The sequence below is a fragment of the Adiantum capillus-veneris genome, chromosome 15, assembly GCF_014529385.1.
Source record: "Adiantum capillus-veneris isolate H3 chromosome 15, ASM1452938v2, whole genome shotgun sequence".
In the NCBI taxonomy this organism is placed as follows: Eukaryota; Viridiplantae; Streptophyta; class Polypodiopsida; order Polypodiales; family Pteridaceae; genus Adiantum; species Adiantum capillus-veneris.
The window spans coordinates 56,990,087-56,996,520 of NC_140945.1; positions in this window are offsets into that span (position 1 = coordinate 56,990,087).

Consider the following 6,434-nt stretch of genomic DNA (forward strand, 5'->3'; position numbering starts at 1 on the left):
AGCTTTTCCAAAATAAAGCAATCGAGTCCAAAAGCTTCTCAAAATGCCTTGCGTAGAATTCAACAGCGTAAAAAGCAGTTTCCGTACAGCCCTGTCACGTCAGCCTGCTGCCGCATATGCAAGAGTGTGTGTCCGGATTTGCTACCACTTTGGTGTCCGGCATGCCACGTCACGAGTTTGTGACAGTAGTCCACGTGGCATGTCAGCGTGAATCGGGCGTCTGTACACCTGCCACGTCATCTGTCTATATTGTCTGTACACGGCAACAGGTGGTCATGTCACATCACCATTTTGTAAACTACCCCCTCTTGAAAGAATTGTAATCGCCCTCGCTTACACCTGCAAAATCAGACATAAGCCATAAACCAGTTCAATAGCCACTGACTCTTAAGTACCGACGCACTGGACGACACAAATCCAACACTTGTACAAGACGACAATCATGTAATAGAAACGGGCACCACGTGCCAACGGAAAAGAACAGACTGAACAGAGTTTTAGCACTTCAATAACAACTGAACTGAGAGAGAGAGAGAGAGAGAGAGAGAGAGAGAGAGAGACGACATGCGACACGGAGTGGCGGAATTCCACCCCAAAGAGGATTAGCCCCAAACCTTGGTGCCCCTTTCGTATTTCTTTATATTGTATCAACACAGTACAAGCCGGTACTCCAGACTTTGCACCTCCTCCAGGAAGCATACCAGAGAATGAGCCAATGGCCTCATATTTAAAGGCCCTAGGCCCCAAAAGCAGTTTACATGAAAGCCTTCAAACTCAAAAGCTTCTGGTTCAAAAGCAATGCCAAAAAGCTGCCAGCGTAAATCACGGAATTCCCTACAACTGCCACGTCAGCCCTATCAGCACGTTTTGCAAAAATCTTCCACGTCAACACTATCAGCACAAAATCCGGGCTACCCGTACAGCTGCCACGTCATCAATTTTTGTGCAAGTCTTGGTGTGTGTGTGTGTGGGTCCTGATTTATTTTTAATCCTTTGTCACTGGGGCCCAATCGGACGGGGTCCCTATAGGTCAGTAGGACTTCTTCTTTTGTTACTTGTTCTTCTTAGGGTTTAGGCCCCTCGGCCGTGATCTGATGCTCTTCAGTGACTTCACACGTTAGCAGTTTGTGACATCCCCCCTTCTTGAAAGAAAGTAATCGTCCACAATTACAGCATATCTGCAAAACAATTCAAGTTAGCTCAAAATTTCCGAGGGACAATCCGTTTGCTCTTTTTTTTGTTAAGGAGTTGGCTTCTCCTTTCGGCTCTTATGATCAAGGAATTGGCTTTTCCTTTTGTCCGGATTGAAACTCTTGATATTTCGGCGTAGTAAAATTAGCTATCACACCCAGACCGCACTAATCTTCCACGGGTGTCTTGATGCACTAAATACCTAAGCAATCTCATCCAATTAGGAACATTCAGCAGATGGCACATCACAATGCAACACAAATGCTCACATATGCATGTTACAAGACATAGAAACATAAAGTCATCGATGAACACTCCCCTTGCAAATAACCATCCCGGTCCAAGCCATGAGTTGTTCAACGACTCCCTCATTAGTTTGTAGCCGACCGTGGCATGGTCCATAAGCTCTTGCAGGGTAGAGACTTGCTTGGAAAGACAATATTCCTACAATGGTGATGGTAGTCCAATGGTGTAGCGCTCGCATTGGTCCTCCAACGTAAGGAACTTAAAGAAGGACACCGGAAGATACACGTCGAGAAACCTTTGGTTATAGTCGTCCATGGTTTCGGTGGCAAGCATTTTCAAGTTGCCCCACTCTACCAAAATCCGGACTTCAAACATAGAAGTCATGTAATTGCGTGCAAAAACTATCTTGAAAGCTTGCCAAGTCCTTGGAGCATGCGGTTGTGTCGCGATTGAACTCCACCATTGCATAGCATTATCGTACTTTCTGATGCCGGAGGAGGAGGTACCACTTGCGGCATCAGAGGGAGTAGCATTTATCAAAAAATTGTTGAAAACTTTGCAGCATCGAAAGATTCTGTTGAGGATGCCGCGAAAGAATATCGTGAAATTTGTTGATAAGAAATTGCAAATATTCTACTGAATCCATGAACGCTATGTCTTGGGTTCTTTATGGCTTATGCCCTGTAAGCATGAGCGGTGAAGACGGGAGCGCGCTCGATGCGCGATGAAGTAAGGGTGAGAGTGGCTAATAAGTCCGGGATCGAAACACGAAGCTTCTTTAAATCAAATTCCAGTAGACTCTGGAAGCGCAGGTTTTCTCTATCTGCTCTTTGGTGGGACCGATATGCTTTGAGAAAAGCATACGCCTGAAGCTCTGATACCAATGTCATAGAAACGGGCACCACGTGCCAACGGAAAAGAACAGATTGAACATACTTTTTAGCACTTCAATAACAACTGAACTAAGAGAGAGAGAGAGAGAGAGAGAGAGACGACACGTGCCAACGGAAAAGAACAGATTGAACATACTTTTTAGCACTTCAATAACAACTGAACTAAGAGAGAGAGAGAGAGAGAGAGAGAGAGAGAGAGAGAGAGAGAGACGACACGTGACACAGAGTGGCCGAATTTCACCCAGAGAGTATTGGCCCCAAACGTTGGCGCCCCTTTCGGTATTTCTTTATATTGCATCAACACAGTACAAGCCGGTACGCCAGACTCTGCACCTTCTCCAGGAAGCATACCAGAGAATGAGCCGATGGCCTTATATTTAAAGGCCCTAGGCCCCAAAGCAGTTTACATGAAAGCCTTCAAACTCAAAAGCTTCTGGTTCAAAAGCAATGCCAAAAAGCTGTCAGCATAAATCATGGAATTCCGTACAACTGCCACGTTAGCCCTGTCAACACGTTTTGCGGAAATCTGCCATGTTAGCACTGTCAGCGCAAAATCCGGGCTATTTGTACAGCTACCACGTCATCAATTTTTGCGCAAGTCTTGGTGTGTATGTGTGTGGGTCCTGATTTACTTTAATTCCTTTATGTCACTGGGCCCCCATCGGACGAGGTCCCCATAAGTTGGCAGGACTTCTTCTTCTGTTACTTGTTCTTCTTAGGGTTTAGGCCCCTCGGCCATGATCTGAAGGTTGGCTCTGCTCTTCAATGACTTGACATGTCAGAAGTTTGTGACAGTCACGTCAGATAACATCACATGACAGATCAAATGAATCACTAAAAATTCATTCCAGATCTCAGACCAAGACCGCCAGCAGCGTATTTAGTAATCGCATCTAAATCCATCCCAAATCTCACTAATGTCGAATTAACTAATTATTCCGGTCATCTCTATAGAGATTTTCAAGACCGAAATCCTACAGTCATTCGTCAATCATTCCCTCAAGCACTGTAGTGTGCGAGTAATCATTTCCGAGAATCCCATTTCGAAGTACTTTCATAGAGTCATCCAGCAGAATACTCTCAGCACATCAGTATCCCTGAAGTCCAAAGGGAAATCAATGACTTTATTCCATCCAGGTAATCTGTGACAAAGGAGCGGAGTAACTCCCCTCTTGTGCATTCCCTCTTGCACCAAATTCAACCCGCTGACTTCCGGGAACTCTTGGAATAGCCAATGCTAGACCAAAAGCATCAAGGTAAAGTTCCAAATCTGAGGAGTACCTACTAGGTCCTCCTCCTCCGTCCGTTTCGCATTCAATGCGGATGGTTCTTAACTAAGAACCACCTTTCTCTATCCTTTCCAGTACCTCTTCTGGAACAAGTATCTCCTCGTTCTCTTCCACTTCAGGTTCATTCCGGAGTTGTCACTGCTCCAAAATCATCATCATCTCATTCTTAATCCTGTTATCTGTTCACAAATAGCAAGATCTTCCATAAAACATTAGTTTCATTCAAAATTCATGATACTTATCGGGTTCATTCCGGAGCAGTTATTGCTCCTAATTCATCATCCATTATCATCGATTTCACCAGTTATTTGCACACACCTAGCAAGTTCTTCCAGAAAACATTAATTTTATATATAAATGAGATTTACCTTGGGAAATTCTTGTTTCAAAGTCCTTCATTCACACACTTAGTTCATACTGAACACAGTGTTTCAATCATCTTGATCTCATCCGTCCAGAAGTCTTGATGCACCTAGATGCCTGTGTAGGCATCTCATCCCGCAGGCACTCTTGATGCGTTCACCATAGTATCCAATCATCTCATTCATATGGGAATCTTGATGTACTAGAATCATTCAGCATGCGTCAGCTTCCATTCATTCAAATTCATCATTCTTATCTGGAATCAACAGATCCATTCTTGAGCTTCCATCGCTCCCGACAGTTTCAGGAACCGCGAACAAAGCTCTGTCTTTCTAACACTCTAGTGGCTTCAACTATGCTTTACGGAGTTCAGGTATGGGGCCCCTCTGTAGACCACCGTGGCAGATATGGCAGCACGAATAGATGGAGATGTATGGAGAGGCCTCTGGTCTCTATGATTTCTCGAATGATTCAGGCTAAGGCCTCAGTGCCACATGAGATTATCTGAGCCGAGCTAGCCGCCCCACCCCTCGTGGTCGAGACCAGAGTTACTCGGAACGCGGAACGAGAACGACAACGGGATCCTCGCGGAACGGGGGAACGAGGAGGGGTCCGGAACGAGAATGGCGCAGAATAGGAGGCATTAAAACACCCAAATAATGCAATTTTAAGCTCTGTGTGATTGAATAGAAATAATATCAGAGTCCTCTGACTCTAACACTCACAAAACACTTGATTTGAAGACCATTCAGCCTTACTATGGCAAACGTGTGTCGTGTAGACTTGAGAGCTTGAGAGGGGGAGAGTGGGAAGGGGGGAGAGAGAGAGCTTGAAAGTTGAGAGAGAGAGGGAGAGAGCTTGAGAGAGGGGGAGAGCTTTTAGCCTTGTAGAGTCTAGACTTGAAAGCTTGAAAGAGGCTAGAGCTTGAGAGTCGAGACTCGAGAGGGTAGAGCTTGAGCTTTGGCCCTTAAAGGCTTGTGTGTATTGTGAAGGTAAGGGGTGGGTGAAGGGACATTTAATAAGGGGAAGGCTCACAAGATAAATCACCCAAATCTGAAAATCTGCCCATTCCCAGCCGTTCCGGGCTGGCCAATCTAGTATCAAATGCCTCTGCGGAACGTCCGGACGTTCCGAGCCGTTTCGGCCCCCAGGCCATGTCCCCCCCGGGGAACGCCATTCCGCCATGCCTTGCCCATGGGGTGGCGTTCCCCAATAACTATGGTTTAGGCATTGACTCCTTTATACATAGTGTATGGGACCTCCCAAGAGACAGATACGCTCAGCTAGCCTTGGAATCATCCCGACAGCTAGCACTGCGGGGTGACACAGCATGTTGGTATGGGCAGATGACATCATGGTTTCAACATGGATAGATTGCTTCGGTTTCAGTACTCCTTGGTTGCACCATCCCTATCTCTCACACGAATAGAGATCACCAGACTCATCCGTCAAGATCTGATTCAGCTAGATACTAGGAGCACATGGATACAGCCGATGTAGGATTTGGGCATGAAGATGGCTTTCTATAGAGAGCATCTTCTCCGACTCACGGAGGACGGTTTTGTGACTAGGCCTGCATACATGGATACACACTTATCTCATGGGATACGATGTGCTATTGGGCAGATACGCACATCCTCACATCAGCTTCAGATTGAGACTGGCTGATTTCGAGGGGTACCAACAGAGGCTAGGATATGTCATTTATGTCGCCTAGAGCCAGAGATAGAGCTGCACTACACGTCACTGTCCGGTATACTATGAGATACGAAGCCACTTCCACTGTCTGTTCAGAGAGGGTTTTGGACCTTTCTCTAGAGTCATGAGATATGAAGATCAGAGATGTCTTGGATTGTTTCTACTAGGGTTGCGCAGACATAGAGAGAGCTGGCGAGGACATCACGGGAGAGCCAGTCTCAAAGACAGATCACAGACTTCTTTACACCAGCTAGGGGACAGCCAAAGGAGCAGTCATCACAGCAGATCTCAGATCCCACCCACACCAAAGGTACGAGGATTGATCGAGCCATTGAGCTAGGCAAATCCAGGCCATCATCGACGGAGTTGGCAGCAGAGGATCCAGGCCATCCTAGCTCGACATGCGAGACGACCAATCAGAGTATTGACCATGAAGGATATTGAGGAGATTTGGCAGCGACTGACGAGGGATCTCATCTGATGATTTGTATCTCATTTGACAAATGGCAGCTTGTAAGAAGTTTCTTTTAGTCTAACAAGAGAGGAGAGAGCAGCTCCCTTCCGTCCAAATTAACATGATAAGATATCAAAAGAAGAGCTCCCTTCAGTCCACATTAACATGATAAGACGACATCAATGAAAGAGCTCCCTTCAGTCCAAATTAACATAATAAGACATCAATGAAAGAGCTCCCTTCAGTCCGAAGTAATAGGATAAGACGTCAGGAGCTTCCTTCAGTCCAAAGAAAAGTAGC